Genomic DNA, 19,529 nt, shown 5'->3' with positions numbered 1-19,529 from the left:
TTAACTTGCCCAGTCTTTTATTTGCTTCCTTAGTCATTTGCCTCTCTGGCACAGGAGAGGAGCTGTCTCCTTGAATCCTCCTCTCACTCAGGGTAGTGTAGTTCTCACTGGAATATGAATCACCAAATATATGAGCTCACCCTTCCCTTCCTGCAAATATTCCCGTGAGCAATTCACAAGCTTGCCTGCATGCTTGCAGGAAGCCAGTGTTCCCTCGGCTAAAATGCATGGCAAAATTAAATAATTTTTAAATTAGAGTTAATGCTAGTAGGAATTTTTTTGCCGAGCTCATCATGTTCTGTTTCACATGCAAACCTCTCTCCTCAGTTCATGAAAAGCAGCTGTTTCTCTAACCTTCTTTTTAAGTGGGTATTTTCTCTCATTTCCTGTATATCTGCCATAGCTGACCACAGTTCCTTGTTATTACTAATGTAACACTCATAGTAATAACCGTCTTCTTCATTTACACGGCACTATTAGCCAAGCCTCCCAACCCGTCAGGGAGGGAATTGGGTCTTTTCATTAGGAGGCTAACAAACTGAAGGCATGACAGGACACAGCGCAATGACTAGAGTATCACCAGCCTGGGAAGTGAATAGGTAAGCAGTGTACGGTGATTAGTCCTGGAGAGCTCATTGAGGGGGGCGCTTCTGGAACTTCTCCCCAGGAAAAGAGAGAGGCCACTGAGAAACATACTGTCTGACACAGAGCAGTGCATGCCTGTGTGTGTCTTCAAAGGGTAGCTAAATGGCCAGCACTCCTGAATTTCAGTGAAAGTTAGATACCTAACTACTCTTTGAACTGTTTTCAGGCAACCTGCTTTGGTGGATTGAGGGACACAGCCACTGCTCTGGCAGGTAAGTTCAAGAGTTATAAACAGTTATATTTATTTGTTTGGATTTTTATTAGTGCCCCAGGTAGATTCAATGTCCAGACATGAGAGTGCAGAAGCTTGATTCAATGAATATGAATGTTTCTCTCCGCTTTCATTCCCTCCTCTGGTCAGGATGACCTCTTTCTTTGTTTCTGCATGACACCTTGTGTACTCTTTAGTTGTTCAGCGATTACATTACAGGCTTTATACAGACAGCCAAGCCTTTGTTACCATCATTAGAAAAAAAAATTCCCATGCTGTTTTCTGCAGTGCTTTAAGGCTATTTGCAAATTAAAGTCAGTGGAGAATGCAACAGGCTGCTTGCTCAGCAGTGTTAGCGGCGGGGAGCAAAGCGGAGGCTTCCTCTGCACCGTCCGTGCCTGCTCTGTACAAAGACGTTTGCCCGGGGAGTGCTAGCAGGAGCCAGTGCACTTCCAGATTTCCCCGGGGCCTGCGTCTCCTACTTCTCTGCTTTGGCAACTCCGGCGGTGCTGCTTTGTAACCTCTGGGTGCAGGTAGCCATGGGACAGGGGCTATGAAGACAATTAAGAATGACACAGTAAATGAATATTTGGAGGAGTCACATGAAGGTCAAAGCTCTGCAGAGGTCAGCTCTTTGCATGTGAGCAACTCCTTCCCGCAGTGCTGAAAAGATGACCTCTGAATCTTTTTTTCATACTGCACCAAAAGTTGGGGACAGCTTCCTTCCGCTCTGCAAAAAGGATCTTTTCTACCACCCAGAGAAATAATTGCAGCGCTTTTGTCTTTCTTCCTCAAAGTCACCCCTTAGTGCTCCATTCTTCCCTTGCCTTCCTGCACCCAGCTCTTTTCTAGAATTGCTGGCTCCCAGTTTTGCTCCCTGTCAGCATACTGCCTGCCTGTGCATTTTGTCTGGCTAGAGCCAAACTTATTATTCAATCAAAACTCAGCAGGAGTTTTGCTGAATTATTGTAAACTCACTGGGGCAAAAGCTGTGCCTTCCTGTTCAACACTGAGATACCATGCATATTGATTGTGGCTGAGAGAAAATAAAAATGAATACATTCATATTGATTACATGTGTTCTTACTCACTATTAGACTGACTGCATGGCCCCAGTAGATTTATGGTTTCCCTTTATGACTATTAGCAATAAATGCAGGGGGTTTTTTTTTCCCCTTCTCTTCTTCTCCAAGTAATCTTGTGTTCTGCAGAATGTATTTGAATAAAGAGAGTGGATTGTAAAATAACTTGTGGGAAAGTTTGATGAGCTGCTTTTCATTTCCCACTCACTTTGAAAAATCCCTCCTTGACACATGTGTGAAACCCAAACATTCCTCACACATGCAGTTCAGATGCTCTGGGCCCACCAGACACAAGTTTTGTGCACCAGTGTACTTTTTCTAATGAGCATGCAATTTCTTCCCCAATATAATTATGACAGGTATTACAACTGGGGACACGACATGCGGAGTGATGCTACTCTTCCAACTTGGGAAACCACAGGTATTTGCATAATCCCAGGTACATGTTGGAAATTTCAGAATTTTAAGCAATATGACCTTGCTTATTATTTTCTTTTCCAAGGCTCTGTTCCATATCACGTATTTGCTGCAGTGAACAGCATTGTGAAGCTTAGGCACACTGTGCAGAGTTAATTTCCAGCTCTTTGGAGACCAAGACTTTGGTTCATGAGCAGGAATTGAACAATCTGAGTGCATTATGCCTGTATTGCAATATTAAATTGATGGCATAGAGCTCTGAACCCTAAGCAAGGCTGAGATTTCTGTCTGTCAGCCACACACAGCAGATTTGAACTGAATTGGCAAACTGGAGGGAGGCAGAAAAGGGTGAAAAGGGTGCCTTCCTAAAGCAGAAAGGAGGTGGATGGAGTGACACCAAAGAGAGGATGAAAGAGCTACAGTTTATGGGACTGAGCAATGGCTCTGGAGGCGGAAACAGAAATACTAAAGGGTGTGAATATTGATGGAGGAACGCTTAAGTAAAAAAGAACATAATGAAGTAAAATGGACGAGGCGAAGCGAAAGTTCATGCCCGGTATCATGCAAAAGATATCCTGCTGTTGACATCTGCTAGGCTCAGGAGGAGTCTCCCTCAGAAAGATGGTGAAATCCCCTCACTCAACACATTTAAAAATAGACTAAACAAACCCCAGTGATCCAGACTCTCATCCCCTTACTCACATGGGCCATAACTCACTCCAGCAGTTGTCCTTCTGAAGCCTGGGAACACTTGCAGAACGGGAGGGTCTGAGCTGAATGCAAGGCAGAAATCTGGTCCCGGGTACTGCAAACAGCGATCCTGCATTGTAGCAGACACGGATTAGATGAATTATCAGCTCTTTTCATGACGAGAGCACTGCCTGGGCACATCGCCGTGGTATATGCCTTCCTGCATAGGCATGATCTGTAGGGAAAGAGTTAAAGCAAAGCATCTATTGAAGGGCTTTGCAGGGTCAGGGCCTGGAGGGCTGCATACAGGGAAGTGTGCGAGCACTCTGTCTCACTTCCATTCAACCTCAGCAGAGCTCTGATAAATGTATAAACTAACTTTCCTCCTTCGTACACAGTTCTGAGTGATGACAGTATCTTTACGATCTTCAAGAGGAAGTAACCATTTGCTGATAAACATCTCCTCTCCAAATGTACTTAGTAAAAAGACACATTCTTTTGTATACATTTAATTACAGGAGAACAGATTTTTGTCCAAATAATTAGGTAATTTAAACCGTGCAGTCTTTCCCAAAGAACTATATTTAACCTTCATTTGAATTTAATTTACACATCACAGTGCCCCTTAAGCAGTTCTGTAAGCCAAAACACTGATCAAATATTTTTTAAATGTCAAATGTTGCTTAATTGTGGATAGCACCGAATTTGTTTTTAGAGATAACTGCTTTTGATCTGCTGCTATTTTTCGTCTTTCCCATTGTCATGTTCCTCTTCCTCAGAGGTTTCCTTCAACTGTTTAATCCATACACCACCAGAGTTTCTAGACAACTGAAGAATTCAAAGAAGATATGTGGGGGAACCCTTCAAAAGTTTCACAGAGTATTAAACAGGGTACAGATTAGTGTCTTGCTACTACAGACCCCAGCAGTTGGAAGGAAAAAAAAAAGCATTTTAAAATTCAAGTATTATTAAAGGATTATAAAATTTTTGCATGAATTAAGAGGAGTGCTGTAAAGGATAATCTTACAGCACTAATATAAATCTGCATAGCCTTATTGGCTTTAGTGCACCATGCACCTATTCTGATTTACACAACTCAGGATCTGGCTCTGTATATCTAAAGGTATCTTACACTGCAGGGCCATAGATCATTTTTCTCCTGACTTGCTCTTTCCTATTGTTTTGGACCTGTAAATTATATATATCAGGTTCACAAGCAGTGCAGTAAAAGTAAACAGCAAGAGATGGAGTCTCACAGTTTGAATGAATTATAACACAAACTACAGTAGGTCTGACCTACATTAAACTAGTTCAGTAGAACAAGCTTTGCATGAGGTAGCTTATATTTCAAGGTTGTCTCTAAGGTTGAGTCTTAGTTTAAAAAAAAAAAAAAAAAAAAAAAAAAAAAAAAAAAAAAAAAAAAAAAGGAATGATTCCAAATGATAACCGGAGCGTTATTGGTCTCTTTGGAACAAACAAAAGCTACAGTACGCTCCACAGCTCAGCGATAAAAACAATAGGGCAGGAAGACTTTCCTGTAGCAGCATCTCCCACTGGGTGATAGCAGTTGAAAGTACTTACGATGATTATGATTAATTTCATTAGTGCTCGATTCACTTTAATACTTTTCTCCCTCTATCTCTGAATGCAGATAATTTTTCCCTGCAAGTAAATCCAGGGTGACAGTTTAATAGGCTCAGACATGCTTAGATCCAAAATGAGACTGTAATATTAATATACTATTGACCAGTTATGGATTAAGCAAACTGAGGGCACACTTAAGTAAATGACTTCAGAGGGACAAGTTAATGTGCTAAGTGGTTCACAGGCAATGATTAAAAATATTTTTCATTTACTTGGAAATTAATAGGTTTCTTTAATTAATCTAATAAAGTCAGCCTATAGTATGTTACAAATTTGCTGCATGCTTTAAAGGAAGATGCCGAGTTGCTGAATCTGGAAATTCCTGAGTTGCTTATCAAAGAAAGGCAACAGTCGTATATACAGCCAGCCTTGCAGATGGCCAAAGTTTCCAACAGGCCATCTTCTTTTCCACATGTATGGTTACATTTAGCCATTGCGTGAAGGCCATTATGAATCCAGAAGTTAAAAAAATCAACAGCATCAACAATCCTATATATGAATTTAGGATTCATCCAAGTATCTTTGGGGATTATTAGTATATTTCACAACTGTATCTAGTCAAATGAGCAGTTTTTTCCTCCATCAGCCTTGCATCTTTCAAATCAGATTGAACAACCAATTAAAAAAAATTAACTGCAACAAAATTTTTGCAACAACAGCAGCCTATATGCCAAGAAGTGTTAAAGCCTTGCAAAAGGAGAAGAGGCAGCAGGATGGTGAAATCAGCTAAAAACTTTGCATGTGTTTGATTTACCCAGAAGATGCTCTGATAATACAGTTATCTGAAATATATTAATAGCCTACCACTGCCAACTTTATGCTGGAGAGATTAATTTAGAAGATAGTGCCTCATTAATAGCCTTATGGTGGTTTGTATTGCAAAGGCACCGAGAGACTCCATTGGTTGAATATTGTGTCAGAACGGGATCATCCTGGCCCCCAGAGCTGTATAAACTCAGAAAATGGCTCTGTATGTGCTCGTACCTGGATGGTTGTCAGGTAGTCGTACAGAATTCACTAAATGCTCAGAGATGGTCTGAATTTGCAGTAGACGATGGAGTGGCCATGGTCTTTCCCTGAACTCTTCATGGCATGTTCACCTCACCCAGCCCAACTGCAGTTCCTCTGGTGTAAAGTTGCACTATTTCCGGAGTAAAGGTAGGTCTATCCAACTTGACTTCATCAGATCCCACTCTGGTGATTACCTTTTCTTTAGCAAATCAAAACAGAAACCTCTGTTATCTTTTGACCCCTTTTCCCAGCACCCTATCATGTGATCGTTCCCTCTTTAACGATGTTGTCTGACCTGAGAGGGCTGCCATTGTACAATTCTGAAAATCAGAAGCTCTTTGATTTAACCACTTCAAGGCCCAAAGAAGCAGGGACCAAAAGGTTCCACCTTCTCCATCTCCCCCTTTTTTCCCCCTTGCCCTAATTACTGCAAGATAGGATCCTTTCTTTCTGGTTTTCCCAGCAGTTTTCAGATGCACACAGCCAAGCAAGAGATGCTTCTCTGGCGTGTCTTACCTGTTCCTCAGTGAACCACATAAATTAGGAGAAAAAGGCTATCTTCCCCTGACTCGCTGGGGGAAAGTCATTATCAAAGGTGTCAGACCAGCACACTTCTACTTCCCTGGCAGAAGCTGCCATGTACTCAGTGACCTGGCAGCTGTGATGAGTGTTTGACAGAGCAATGCACAAGCGTGTACAGTACACGTTAGCTGTAGGGGGGAAAGAAGAGGAGCAGGAACAGACGTTTGACTTAATTAGGACTCCATGTTAAAAGTTCTTGCAGAACCCAGCTCTAGCTATTGTTTACATCGAGCCCTCTTGCCCCAGGAACATTTGCATTGGAAAGCTTTCAAAGTTTTCCTTCCAAGTTAGTTTGGGAAAAAAAAAAAAAAAGCTACCAGAGTTGATAAAAACTTTTTGGACTCATTCCAGTTACCATGTATGTGGATGCGTGTGTGTCTGTTTGCGTGGCAGGCGGGGAAAGAGGAGAGGGAAATACTTTCAACTTGCAGACAGATTCTCCAGTGGGTGGAAAAGGCGTTTGAAATCCATGGAGCCAGGTTGGGTTACAACTGCCGAGGATCTGGCCCAGGCAGCTGTAATGTTGTGCAGAGCTGTGGTTTGGAGAAACCTGAAGATAGCTGTACAGAAGGAAAAGCTGAAAGAGATGTTTGGTAGCCGGACCTGTTTCTTTCATGTGTGAAGGACAGCTGTGCAGCTGCAAGGAGCGATGCCTGCAAACTCATCGGATATGTGCATTTTCTCTCTCTTTTGTGGGTCGGATCACAACAATTAACTTCTCTGAATGTTTGTGGTGAGTTTAATCTGAGGCGTGTCTACTCCTTTGCATTTGCAGCTGAGGGTGGCAAATAAAGTGGCTAAGTATTGCTGTAGGCAATTTTGTCACCAAGCCTGGAATGAGGCAGCCTGCGAGAGGCCTTGAAAAGCCACTCTTCTGAAGTAGACCACAGGTAGACAGGGCTTGCTGCAGGCAGGTTTGCAAATGTGCTTTCCCTTTTGGAAAAAGAAAAAGGAAAAAGAGAGAATCACAGTATCTTGTTTCCTTCATGTCTGAAATAAGCTGAAACAGGGCAGCTTTGCATTCCTGTGTTTACAAACATGGCTACGGTGAAAAGAGATTATCATTAGAGTTAACTTCATGGTAGTGATTCTTCAAGTCCTTTACTTCAAACAATTGCCTCCTGGATGCATTAGGGTTGCAAGGCATCACTTGATTGCAGGAGGCATGGAAGTCCATAAATCAATGGCATGCAAAGGACACATGAAGGGGAGGCAACTGTTATTCCAAGTTTTCTGGAATGGAGAAAATTCTGGATTAGAGTCCTAACGACAGCTATGGGTCTTCAGGGGACCAGCAGAAAAATGTTAATGTGAAAACTGTGTTAAATACCATCTCTCATTCCTTGTCATCTCGTTCACCTCTCCGGAAAGCCATGGTGGCATAACGAAGAGGGAGAAAAGGTGAGACTTCAGGTTTTGTTCATAGCTCCACTGCTAACCTACACATGGACTTCATCAAATCTCTTTGCCTAAAAGCACCTTTCCATAGAATAGGCATCTCTGTAAGGCAGAGCTCTCCCTTTTTAGTATGATATTTATCTAGCATAACTACTACATAATTATTCTTGGATAGATCACATTTCTTGGAATAAGTATTCTTCATTAAAGATATCACAATGGTTGTTATTGTCTTATAAATAAAGTATGCAGACAATGAAAGCTGCAAATTCGGTGTAATTTACTTCAGGTGATGATTTGGCCTTAGCCGTAAACCCCATACCCTTTTTTCTAATTTGGTCAAAAAAAGAAAAGACATTGCTTGTCCAGCACCTTCTGACATGGGAAGTGACTCAGTTCCTCACCAGCTCAGGAATCCAGGCTTTAGTAATGCCTGGGATTTGATTATGCTCACGTGGCTAGTTTCTGAGAGGAGCTGGTAAACTTCGTTTTGCTTCAGTTATTAGTTTTTAAGGCTATGAAATGTCAGGATAAACCATCCATAAATGCAGCAGCGATTAAAACCTCACTTAGCTTATTGCACAGTATGTAATTGTTCATCCTATGTCACATAATAAAACCTGATGGAGATAACTGCCTGGCGTTTCCTTTCATTTAAAGGAACAGGCATGCACTACACATACTGTTCCCTACATGCACATCAGTGCTGTTTCTGTTTAGGTATAGCTGTATATTAAAATAGGGGATATTCGAATCTGAATGCTGTAGTGGTCTGTCACTCTGCCGTTGCTAACTTTGCCTTATAGTTCTCATGAGGATTAAATAGAAGAGCAAATGTAATAATAGTCTGTCTGATGGTGATATCCTTAAAAGATGGCTGATGGCATTGCCTTTGTGGCTTACAGGTTCTCCTATTTGTAAGGAAAGTTGAGAAATGTCATCCAAGCATTTAGAGCTCCCATTTTCCTAAGAGCTCAGCTTTCAATTGCTGCCAAAAAGTAGGAGCCAATTTTCCAAAGAGCTCCATATACTGAGTGCTTCTGACATAACGTTGGCTTGAAAATGTGGCTATGATAATTGTGTTAGGAGCTATGCTGAATGGGTTTAGAAAAGCTGGGTGTGCCCAGAGCACCCAGAGCTGTTAAAAGTCTGCCACTGTGATACTCCTGTGCCGTCCTCTCCAAAGTACATGTCACTGCAGTACGATTCATTGCCTCTCTACGCCCTGTGTGCTTCCATTAAAAACTGGCACTATGTTTGCTATCCAAACGCCCTCCGGTATTGCCTGCCCTCTCCCAGGTGAACTGGAACCTGGCTTCCCTAAGACTCGCATTGCTATGTAAACTATCACAGCCATAATCTCTCTCTTCTCTTTGTGTCTTTAGCAAGACAGTCTGCAAATGCAGAATCTAAACACTGCAGAAAGAAATCTGCCTCTTTTGTTCCCCGGACTCCTGACTTAGTCTGCCATTCTGCCAAAGCTAGTTACCAGCGTGGCAGCTGATAAATAAAGAACAGGCTGCTGTTCTCCCTGCACGGTCAGTACCCTGTACCTGTTAATCTACCACTTGCTACTGAGGCCCCTTTCTTTTAATAAGTTATCTGAAATAGTCAGCTGCTAATAGGGCTGCTACCAAGTGCCCGCCTTTTAAAAGTTCATTCTCACTGCTTGCTTTGAACTCGCCACTTCTGCTGCCAAAAATCACAGGGCAGGGTACACCAGGGAAAGGAAGTCAAAAGGGAAGCCACCAGCATTTCCAAAGGGGCTCTCAGCCAGCAGACAAACTGCTCTCCTTGCTGGGGGTTGGAGCAGAAAAGCGTATGTCAAACTCTTATGATGTTAGTAAGTGGCTGGTGACTTGCAGGGCAGGGGAGTTTTGTCAATAATGTCTAGTTTGGTTTGCTTTAAGCAGTATCCTCCTCACAATGTGCCACCTTTTATTTAGTCTTCCCACGGAGACGTCTGCTTAGAGCCCCCTTCCTCCCTCCTCACAAGTAAGTACATGGCTGATGTTCTGTGTAGTCTGGAAGCAGACCTTTTCTAGATCCTCACTCAAATGCAATGACCCAGCAGATCTCTACCTAAGCAGCTTAGAACCTGAGATACCCTAAAATAGTGTAAGTGTTCTTGCAGTCTTTTACTAGGTTAGTTCTGCTATATTCCAGAATAGGAGTACTGCCATCTTGGCCAAGAGGAGGGCGTCTACCTCCTACGTATGCTTGGTTGGATTTACGAAAATATAGGTTCTCAGTTCCAAAATCTCCTGCCCTGCAGGCCTTAGTTCAACTAAACATGCTCAAAACACACCTACCACTCTGCTACAGAGAGCTGACAATTCAAAATGACCTTTTGCATAATATGCTGATGCTAGGAAACTTTGCAGTCAGGTAGGAAACAGTTACGGGGCTACCTGAAGAGCAAGCAAAAGAGAGTGCAACTCTGGGCAAGTGAGTAAGGCTGTCATACGGGAGAGGAAAGACTTCTGCCTTGGCCCTAGTCTCTAGAAAATTTAGAGAGCAGGGGCTGGAAAGTCAGGTCCCCTGCTCCTAACTGGGTGCCCTAGCCTTAGGCTTGGGTTTCCTCTGGCTTGTCCTCCTGTGCCATGGCTTAACCATGAGGGAGGCAATAGTGTCAAATACCCATGCTGCTTTCTGTGCCCCTAAATGCATAACATGGGCGTGTAAACAGGAAGAGGATTTAAGGATTTAAGGCATAGAGACATCCAAACCTCAGCTCTGGGTTAGGTCCTTCTGCCTGGCAGAAATGCAATGCCTTACATGCCCCTCAGCTGGGCTTGCTAATGTTTTCCTATGAATCCCATTTCTCGGTGCATAATGTGTAACACAGTGTAGAGATGTAAATTAGGTTTTTCTGTTCCATTCCTGAACCAGATACCTGAATTCTGCATTGTATCATGAACCCCAAGTTCATTCCTTAGGTTTAACCCAGAGTTACTGTTTCATACTCACTCTTTGCCATCAATACCTCTTGATGAGTGCCAAGGTGAACAGCAGCCGTTCACAGAGGACTGGGGCAGCAGCTACAACAACTGTTATAAAAAGGTAGTTCAGCTGAGCGGCCGATGGCAAAGAACAGCAAAGCATCTTCAAACTACAGCTGGAGCCTGAAAGACAGACAGACCTGGAGCGGAACAAAACCTGCAGCGGTGAAACACCACAGAAACAGAACCTGCAAGATCTAATTAAGGCTTAGGGGCCACAGAGATACTTTGGAGGGACAATGGGCATCTGGGGACAGGGCGTGTCAAAAAAAGGAGATCAAGAAAATCATCAGTTATCAGGAAGGAGCCTTGCCAGGTTAGATCAGTTGCAACTGTAGGATTTAATTCCCCCCATCACAAAAGCAATGAGGAAAACAGATGAGAAAGCCTAATATTTTGGCAGCACCTGCTGTCTTCTGAAGAGGCAGATGCTGCCAAAATGTCAGCCTCTTACTTATCCTCTTTCCTCTTTCCTTTTGTTTTTCTGATGGATTGAATGAAATTTGGGGCTTAACACAGGGTACCCGTGCCAGGGCTCTCTGTTGACCATTTCATGCAATCACATTTCTTACCAAACTCCCTATTGCATAACCTGGCAAATGTCTTTTTATTCTACAATTGAGCTAAAGGACACATATGAACAGCATTTCTGAAGTGCAAACAGAGTTGAAAGACATGAGCAAGAGAGACGGGCAGAATGTACGTTGCAGTAAACAATGTTTTTTACTGCAAACCCTCCCTGACACAGTGTGGTGGTGGGGCCAGGATCTGCGATCAGTGGGAGCGTGTGTGAGCTGCTTCATTTGTGGATGTGTCCTTATATGACTCCCCAGGGGCCACACAAGGATCCTGGTCAGGGCTGATGTTGGACAGAGGTTCCCCAGACCCTCTGAGCTGAGCTCATTCTTCTGTGCTTGCTTCCCAGGCTTGAAATGGATGCTGAAAACATAAGTGCTACTTTTTTAAACTAATGTCATTGCTGAAAGCTTGAGTTAGAAATGTCTCAAATTCATGTCTATAAACTTTTCATGTCATATTGCATTTATGTGATGTACAGCAACAGAAATCCTCTTTGTTTCTCCTGTGAATGGGGAGTACCCAGCTGGAGTGGGTGAACAGGCTATAGTGCAATACTTATCCTAAAATACTCCTTTCTGTTGAGCTGGGCTAAGCCCTCAGAATGACCTTTTATGCAATTCACAAATTTCCTGAAGTTTGGATTTGCCTTGAAAAAACCAGGGCGGGGGGAAACACATCACTGTGATATTTTTTTTTGTAAATAAATAATTATTTTCTGTTGGTCTGCAAAGAATAAGAAATTCCTTGTCCTTTTTAGGTACAAAAGAAATCCCACAGACTTAATCTGAGGCACTGCGGTATCGTTTGAAACAGTGGACTCTGGAGCAGACGTAATATTTGCACTAAGCTGTGAAATAAATAGGCATTTGAAACTGTGTTAGGATGTGAATTTCCATAGTGCCTTGAGGGACGTAATTTTTGCATTATGTGAACAGTTTGGATGAGAAGACCACGCAGTGAAGCTGAACAGCTGTATCCTGCCCACACATTGTGAAGCGAGGGAGAGGCTGGGAGCCCGAGGGAATCCTTATAAGACACCGTGTCCCTGAAGTTTTTCAACAAAGAAGTTGTGCAAAGATGTGCTGTCTAGAAATGGAGCTGGTGGGACTATCCCCCCCCGCACCGTGCGATGTGGCATAAACATCAACTTCTGTCTACATGCATTTGTTTATTTATTTTGACATAAAATACCGCCTGTTGCTTTGAAGTGCTGGGAGTGATGGGTTTCATGCCTATTTTATATCCAGCTTGTGTTTTATTGCTAAGGGTGTAACGCCAGGCCAGGAGGCAGTAACAGGTTGATGAAGCTGCATGGTGGCACCGGGTCCCTCCCATCCCTCCTTCGGTGAGCTGCGAGGCTGGTGGGGAACGGCGTCCCTGAGCCCTGCTCCATCAAACTGACTTCTACAGACTTTTCCATTTGGTGGAGCGTGTAGGAAATCTCATGAAAAGGGAAGCAAACTTTTAGCAGTCCTGGCACCTTGGAGGGCTTGGGATAGATTTGTCACCGTGCATCTGGCAGCTGATTTGGGTTTAAGACTCTGAGCGGAGCACAGTGCGCTCCCTGTGAGTTTAATTGTTTGATTGAAGGATCATTTTTAAACTAGGTGATAGATAAGCTTCCTGCCATTCACAAGGGCTACTTCTCTGCAAAAGAAACCACTGCAACGGCAACAACAACAACAACAAAAGACAAGATTCTCTGAATTATTTAGAGTTGCCAAAGGTGTTGAGATAGGAGCTAATTAAAAAAAGCTATCTGCAATGCAATGCTATAAAAGAATAATAAAATTCAAATCTCATTTGTTCCACTTCACGTTTCTCGTATGCATAAACCTCTATAAAAGGCAGCATCTGTGTTCACATTGTATGCTGAAAAGATATCACACACCCACTAATTCAATTGACATTTTTAACTGTTCATTGTACCATATATTTCCATTTACTAGATTTTTTTAAGTCCTTTTAAGTGCATCATGTATAGAACAGGATAAAATAAGATAGAGCCGTTTACTTCCATAATGAGATTGGCAGTGGGAACTGACAGAGCATTGAGCTGTCAATTTGAGCACAAGCCATACTTGCAGGATTTAAAATAGTATTTGAAGCTTTTATACCAGCCAGTGATTGTATTTATACTGTGCTAGTTATGTGGATTTGTGTTGCAAAGGAAAGCATGATGGAGTATTATCTCATTTGAACCAACAATTTAGAGATCACTCATCTGTTATGATTTGAAACGAGATATATTATAACATCAACAATGCCCACAACCAATTGTTAAATAATAACATTTTTCAGCTTTGGTCAGAAAACTGAGACTTTCCTTTAATTTTCAGCGGGAGGTGCTCAAGGGTGATTTTAACATGCCAAGTTGCTTATCTAATGCGAAGGAGAGTTCTGGGTTCCTTTTTTACCGTTGTTTCTTTGTGGGGGGGTTAGGTTCTGGTTTTTTCTGCTTATAGCTACAAGGCAACCTTTTCTTCTGACTGTTGTTCCACATGGCAAATTCACAATGAAATCAATAGGAATGATTGGTTTTTAGATCCATGGCAGGACTGGCTCCAAGCATACAAATGAAGCTGGAGAACAAAGTCACCTGAGCTCTCTTACAGGGGTAAGACGCAAACACATAAGGCTCAGAAGTGGCCTCACTGTCTCCTTTGCTCTTTCTGTGTTGCCCCAAGGCGAAAGGAGGAGGAAAAGCATAGCGGAGACCAGCAGGACCTATAGCTCGGGGCCAGGCCCAGGTTTTGCAGCCCAGGGTGCCAGCACCGAACAAAAGCTTTTCAAAGAAACCCTTTGTCACTCTTGGGAAAAGAAGAGCCTTTATAGTAAATGCAGTGATTTTGATGGGGGGGGAAAAAATGGTGAAACATCTTTTGTGGTGAAAATAAAAGTGATTCTTTTTGTTTGTATATTTACTTTTTTCCACTTATAAACCAGGGCAAATTTCCCAGCCGCTGCTTTTTTAAAAGCCTTTTTCTTTTCCTCCAAAACGGTCAGGTTTAGAAAACAAACAACCAACCCCAAAAGTAAATTTGAAAGATGTTCACGCTCCTCTGTTTAAGCCTGAGGTGAACAGCCCAAGTTTGGTGTGGAAATAAAAATACCCGGGTCTGCAGTCCCGGGGGAGGTGCCGGAGCCCAGGGGAGGGAAGAACTTGCGTCCTATCTGCCCATCTCTGCAGCGGGTAGCGTCTGAGGCAGCTTCCTACACAACCGCCTTTTGAAGCACTTAACTTGCTCCGTGCTCCTTGTGAGGAGCCGCAGGTTGCAGGCAGACCACCCACCAGCGCTATCACACTTGGTTATCATGCGGCTGCTTGAAAGAGCTGTGAGAAGAGCCAGCCCAGCTGCTCTCCAGTCCCCCGCAGCCGGCCTGTTGGAGAGGTCAATGGGGAGAAGAAAACACATGGTCTGCACGGGAGATTATAGCAGCTGGCCCAGGGCAGCAGCAGGCTCTGCTCGGCAGTAACTTGTCCAAAAACCAGCCCGGGGCTGGGTGGGAGAGAGGAGAGGAGACTCCCGCGTGCTGCAAGACTAGAGCTGAGATTCGATGAGGTGCTGCGCGTCCGCAGCAAAGCCCGGCTGTTGCGTGCGAGGGAAGGTGACCCCTCTGGTCCTCACCACGCCGGGGTCGGGACAGTCCTGCAGAGCAGACCTCGCTGCTTCAGGAAAGCTGCTGGACCTGGTCATAAAACAACATGATATCTCCAGACAAACACTGCTCGCTTCTGTTGGAGAATTGGTTGGCAGATCTGTGTCTGGCTCTCTCCCCTTTCTCTGAAGGACTTTGGGAATGACCTTACTCTTTGCTGTCTGCCTGGCAGAACAGGTCCCTGCATCTATTACTGAACCTGAATTATATTAAACCCAATCTAGGTGATCTTAATAGCCTTTTCTAGCCCTAGAACGTATGAAATGTATTAACCTCCGCTAGATGAAATAATACTTTCTGGACTAATATCATAATGATTGTTTCTTTAAATATTTTAATACCTAAAACTGGCAGCCTCTGACACTTTTATTCCATTTTATCTTTCCCAGAATAAAAGATTATATATTCAATCTACACAGAAAACCACCTTTAGGAATTTTTCTCTCTCCCCCTTTCTCCTCCACCCTCCTGGGAGTCACCAGCTCAGCTGGCCATGATTTTTGATAGCTGTTTGATTCTATTAGCTAGCACTGCAGGCCTTCAAATCTTTGTGTGCATAAACTAGCCTCTCAGCCAGTTACTTAGCTTCTCATGGTTATTTTTGGGAGAAGGTGATTTGCTTCTTTCCAAAGCTGCAGCTGCTGGCCAAAACATATTACATTAAATTTACTTAGCACAAAGCCATTACTACTGTCCTTGGCAAGGCTCTTTCCTTCTAAATCAATTGTATTTGTCTTGTACAGTGAAACCATGAGGGATGAGCAAGCACATTTGAATTCCCACCACCAGTGAAACCACCACAAGGTAAACACACACAAGCGTACACAAACAAACACACACATACACACCCCACTTCTTGCCAAAGCAAAGGAAGCTGTTCCTGAGATGAATATAAAATCAGACTCAAAACAGTTTTAGCTTCATTAATTCTGTCACCTTGCTTATTGGGATTTGCCTGTCTCTGGCAGACCCGGACACAGACGATCTGAAGCCACAGGAAAGGCTGAGCTTGTGTTTTTACAGTCCAGCAAGAAGCTGGAAAAAAGGACAATCTTGTCTGAAAACCTGGTTTTGTTCTGCTTCCAGCTTAGTTTTAGCAACCTTTAGAGAGGTGAATGACAGCCCTGGAATAAATAGTCCACATTTTGGGGTGCTTTTTTGATCTTCCCACTGATGTAAGGGATGCACTTTGGCACCCCAGCTCAAGCTGATCAGAGGACAACCAGCAATTCTTGAAGTTTAGAAACCTGTTTTCTTTCCACATTAGAGCAAAGAAAAAGAAAATAGAAGTGAGTTGGAGGACAGCTGTGAATATGTCTGAATGACCCGAAGGGATCAGGTGAAGAAAAGGAAAGCGGGTGGGAGGGAAGAGCACCTGGAGTCCAGGTCCATGTCCTGCCCTGCCAAGAGCAGGTGGCCCCACATTTGGTCCTGGAAGAGAAACCCTCACCCTGGGCATGCTGGTATCTATCTGGCCTGCTGACAAGCAGTCAGTCCCCTCTGGACTTGACCACTTACTGAGGGATGCTTTGGTGATAACATTTCACCAAATGTAGTTACAGTTCCTGTAGTGTGTGTGATGGATGCCACTATAAAACTTAGATAGCTTGCTACTTTTTGGGGGGCTTTCCACCCTTCTGCGGTCCTGAGTGATACACTGTCATGCAGAGCTCATGGTGATTTTTTCGGAAGCTGTTACAGTGACACACTACTCACCAGAGGATGACAAGCACTTTCATCTCACTCTTGGTCTTGGAAACATGGTGCTTTTTTTTTTTCCCCTTCAGTCACTCATAACACTCCATGGCGTTGCGTTCACTGAAGCGGGGTGTCAGATCTTCTCATCCTTGATGCTGTTGCTAAAAGCTAACACACACAGTTATACATTGTTTACATATGTAATGAATGTTTTTATGTTCCATGAAAAGTCAAATTGCTTCAGTAGGGGTGACAAAAAAATGCTCTTCCTCCCTTCTTCAAATTCCCCTCATCCTGGTGGCCCACCTGTAACTGGATGCCACAGGTTCTGATACCCTCAGACAGGAGAGAGCTTTGAACTCGTCTCCTCTATCTTGTGTTTTAGCTGGGATTTTAGCCTGTGAGTTGGAGAGAAAGAGGAGGATGGAACTTCTTCTCAACTAAGAGAAAGACCTGGTCATGTTTGGGAAGAGAGGGACCTTCCTGCAGGGAGAGTTGAGGCTGAGTGCTGTGCACGGGTGCAAGCCTTCCATCCAGATCCAAGCAAAGATCCCTCCAAAGGGTCTTTCCTTTCCATTCCTGCCCCAAACCTCTCTTTCTGGTCCCCACAGATGAATCCCTTCTACACCCTGCAGCATACTGCCTTTTGTGGTCCTCTTCTTTGGTGTCTGAATCTCCATGTCCATTTTGTGAGGAGGTCTAGATGATGGACATGAAGTGGGTAGGTGACTAAATGCTTAAACTGCGCCTTGTTTGCCACTGCATTTTGTCCAGTTCCTCATCCATAGCACACCAGACTGGGCTGAGGGAGGAGAGGGAGGGGGTCTCTCTGTCTGGGACAGCTGCACTTACCCTTTTTGGTAAATGAAGCCAAACAAAATAAGACCAGGAGGGTCTCATTGGCATGTACCTAATTGCTGTGCAAGCACAGCAGTGGGGTTGACTGATCTCAAATTATTTAGAGTACAGCTATGTTTCCCCAGCAATCTAGAAGACTGAAGAAAATATCATTAGTTACAACCAGATACAGCAGCGAGCAGATTATCTTTTGACGAACAATGATTTCATGCTTTGTTGAAGCAAATGAGAAAAAAAAAAAAGCAGCGAAAGCAGGAGGGGGAAGAACAAAAATGCCAAGTTAAGACTGAGGAAATGCTGTAAATTAACAAAATATTGATCCAAAGTATTAGTTACTGGCAGACTTGAGGAAGCCAGTAGTACTTATAGGCTAGAAAACTGTTTTAGGGAGCTGCACGACAGCTAAGCTTTTCCGTATGTCAGGGAGTTCCCATGCCTGGTGTGTACCGAAGGCAGGCTGGGCCCAAGGTGAGGCATTCGCAGAAGCAAATGCAGAACCACAGCGGTTAGCCTCTTTTTTTTTTGGCTCTCATCACCTGTTGGTGGCAGGTAGACCAGCGATGGTTTTACTGGAGCTGCTCCATGAGCTGGTGTGGCGCGAGCCTCACATCCCAGGAGGGAGAAGCCCCCAGCACCACGCTGGTGTTGTCCTGTTGCCAGGAGCAAACCACGCCAAGGCAAGGTCAGACTTTGCACAAACAACTGCCCTTTTCTGCCACACGTTGGCCTTAGGCTCGGGGGAGTTTGGGTCTGGCAGCTCCCCGAGAAGGAACAGGTTGGCTGTTTGCTGAGAAAACCTTTTGAAAGCTGGAAGTCAAAACCTGACAGCAAAACTCCTGTTATTCTTGCCTGACTTGTGGTTTGTGAGTGACTCAATGTCCCATCAATCCCCTTTCAGTACAGCTCAAAATAGCACAGGCAAGTCAGCTAATAGTTTTGATAACAGCAATTTTCAAAGCCTCAGCCACAATACAATCTGAGGACCTGATCCAGAGATAATTGAAGTGTTTCCCTGTATTGAATCCGAGCCTAAAATGGCAGAGCCAGAAAGGGAAAAATAAACTCCACAGAAGTGAATAAAAACATACTTGAATTCTGGAGGCAGCTCAGCCCGCCTGCTTTCGTGCAACCAGCGGCTTTTCGATCCTGTTGACAATGCAGCTGCAGGCGCCGAGCGCGCCAAGGCTGAGCATTATTATGGGAAGAGAGGCTTTCTCAAAGCTGCATCGTTTTCTTGTCAGAGGTGAGCATCAGCAGTGGCTTTGTGCTCCAGGCGCATTCATGCTGCCCTGTTACAGTGACAGGTTTGAGTGAGATGGAGCCTGTGCTCTGAGAGCAGAAATCTATTTTGCACCCCTTGTAAAATTGCTGCCCCCTTTGCCTGTCTACTTGCTTAATGGGTTTTCTCTCCTACCATCAGGAGCAGGTACAGCAGAGAGCAAACTTTGGGATTGCTGTATAATGCACATAGATTACCTGTTTGCTTTTCCCACCAGGCTCAGAAAGTTGATTAATTTTAGATGGACTAAGGCTGATTCAAAGCCTGCTGAAATCTGTAATAAATCACTAAAATGAAAAAATAATTCCACTTACAACAGTGGCAAAATGCCCTTTGACATCTGTAGGTGGGCCAAAATTCCACTTCAAGTACCTGGATGCTGAACCACAGTTAATGAGGAAACAAATTCATTAGCAGTTAAAAAATGCATCAACAAGGGTGAAAAGAGATTTTGTAAAAATATAAAGCAGATGTCATTTGTTCTTGTATTTTATTTCTACTCTTTACACAGGGTATTTTCTTGCTTACTTGGCACAAGAAGGAATCCCAGTGCATTTTACGACCTGGAGAGTTAAGTTTGCATATCATCAGCCTGGAAGCACCCAATTTTAGCATGCCATAGAAAACATTCAATGCAGCTGTTACATTTCTGCAACTGTAACGTGAGACCTCTAAATGTTCTTTGCTCCCAACATGAAATGAGTTTGCAATGTTGAAGATGCACAGTTTGTGAGCGGGCTGGGCTGTGTGTGCATGTGTGTGGGGGGGACACC

General features: G+C 43.6%; 1 long non-coding RNA gene across 1 annotated transcript; it reads left to right on the top strand.

Moving 5' to 3' along the window:
* The first annotated feature begins 408 nt into the window (after nucleotides 1–408).
* Nucleotides 409–2,360, top strand: LOC115335019. Its single transcript, XR_003921338.1, has 3 exons — nucleotides 409–599; nucleotides 812–857; nucleotides 2,298–2,360. It is a non-coding gene; the product is annotated as an uncharacterized LOC115335019 (long non-coding RNA).
* Nucleotides 2,361–19,529: the final 17,169 nt, after the last annotated feature.

Source organism: Aquila chrysaetos, chromosome 2 (genome assembly GCF_900496995.4).
Source record: "Aquila chrysaetos chrysaetos chromosome 2, bAquChr1.4, whole genome shotgun sequence".
Lineage (NCBI taxonomy): Eukaryota > Metazoa > Chordata > Aves > Accipitriformes > Accipitridae > Aquila > Aquila chrysaetos.
This window is presented reverse-complemented; position numbering and strand designations above follow the sequence as displayed.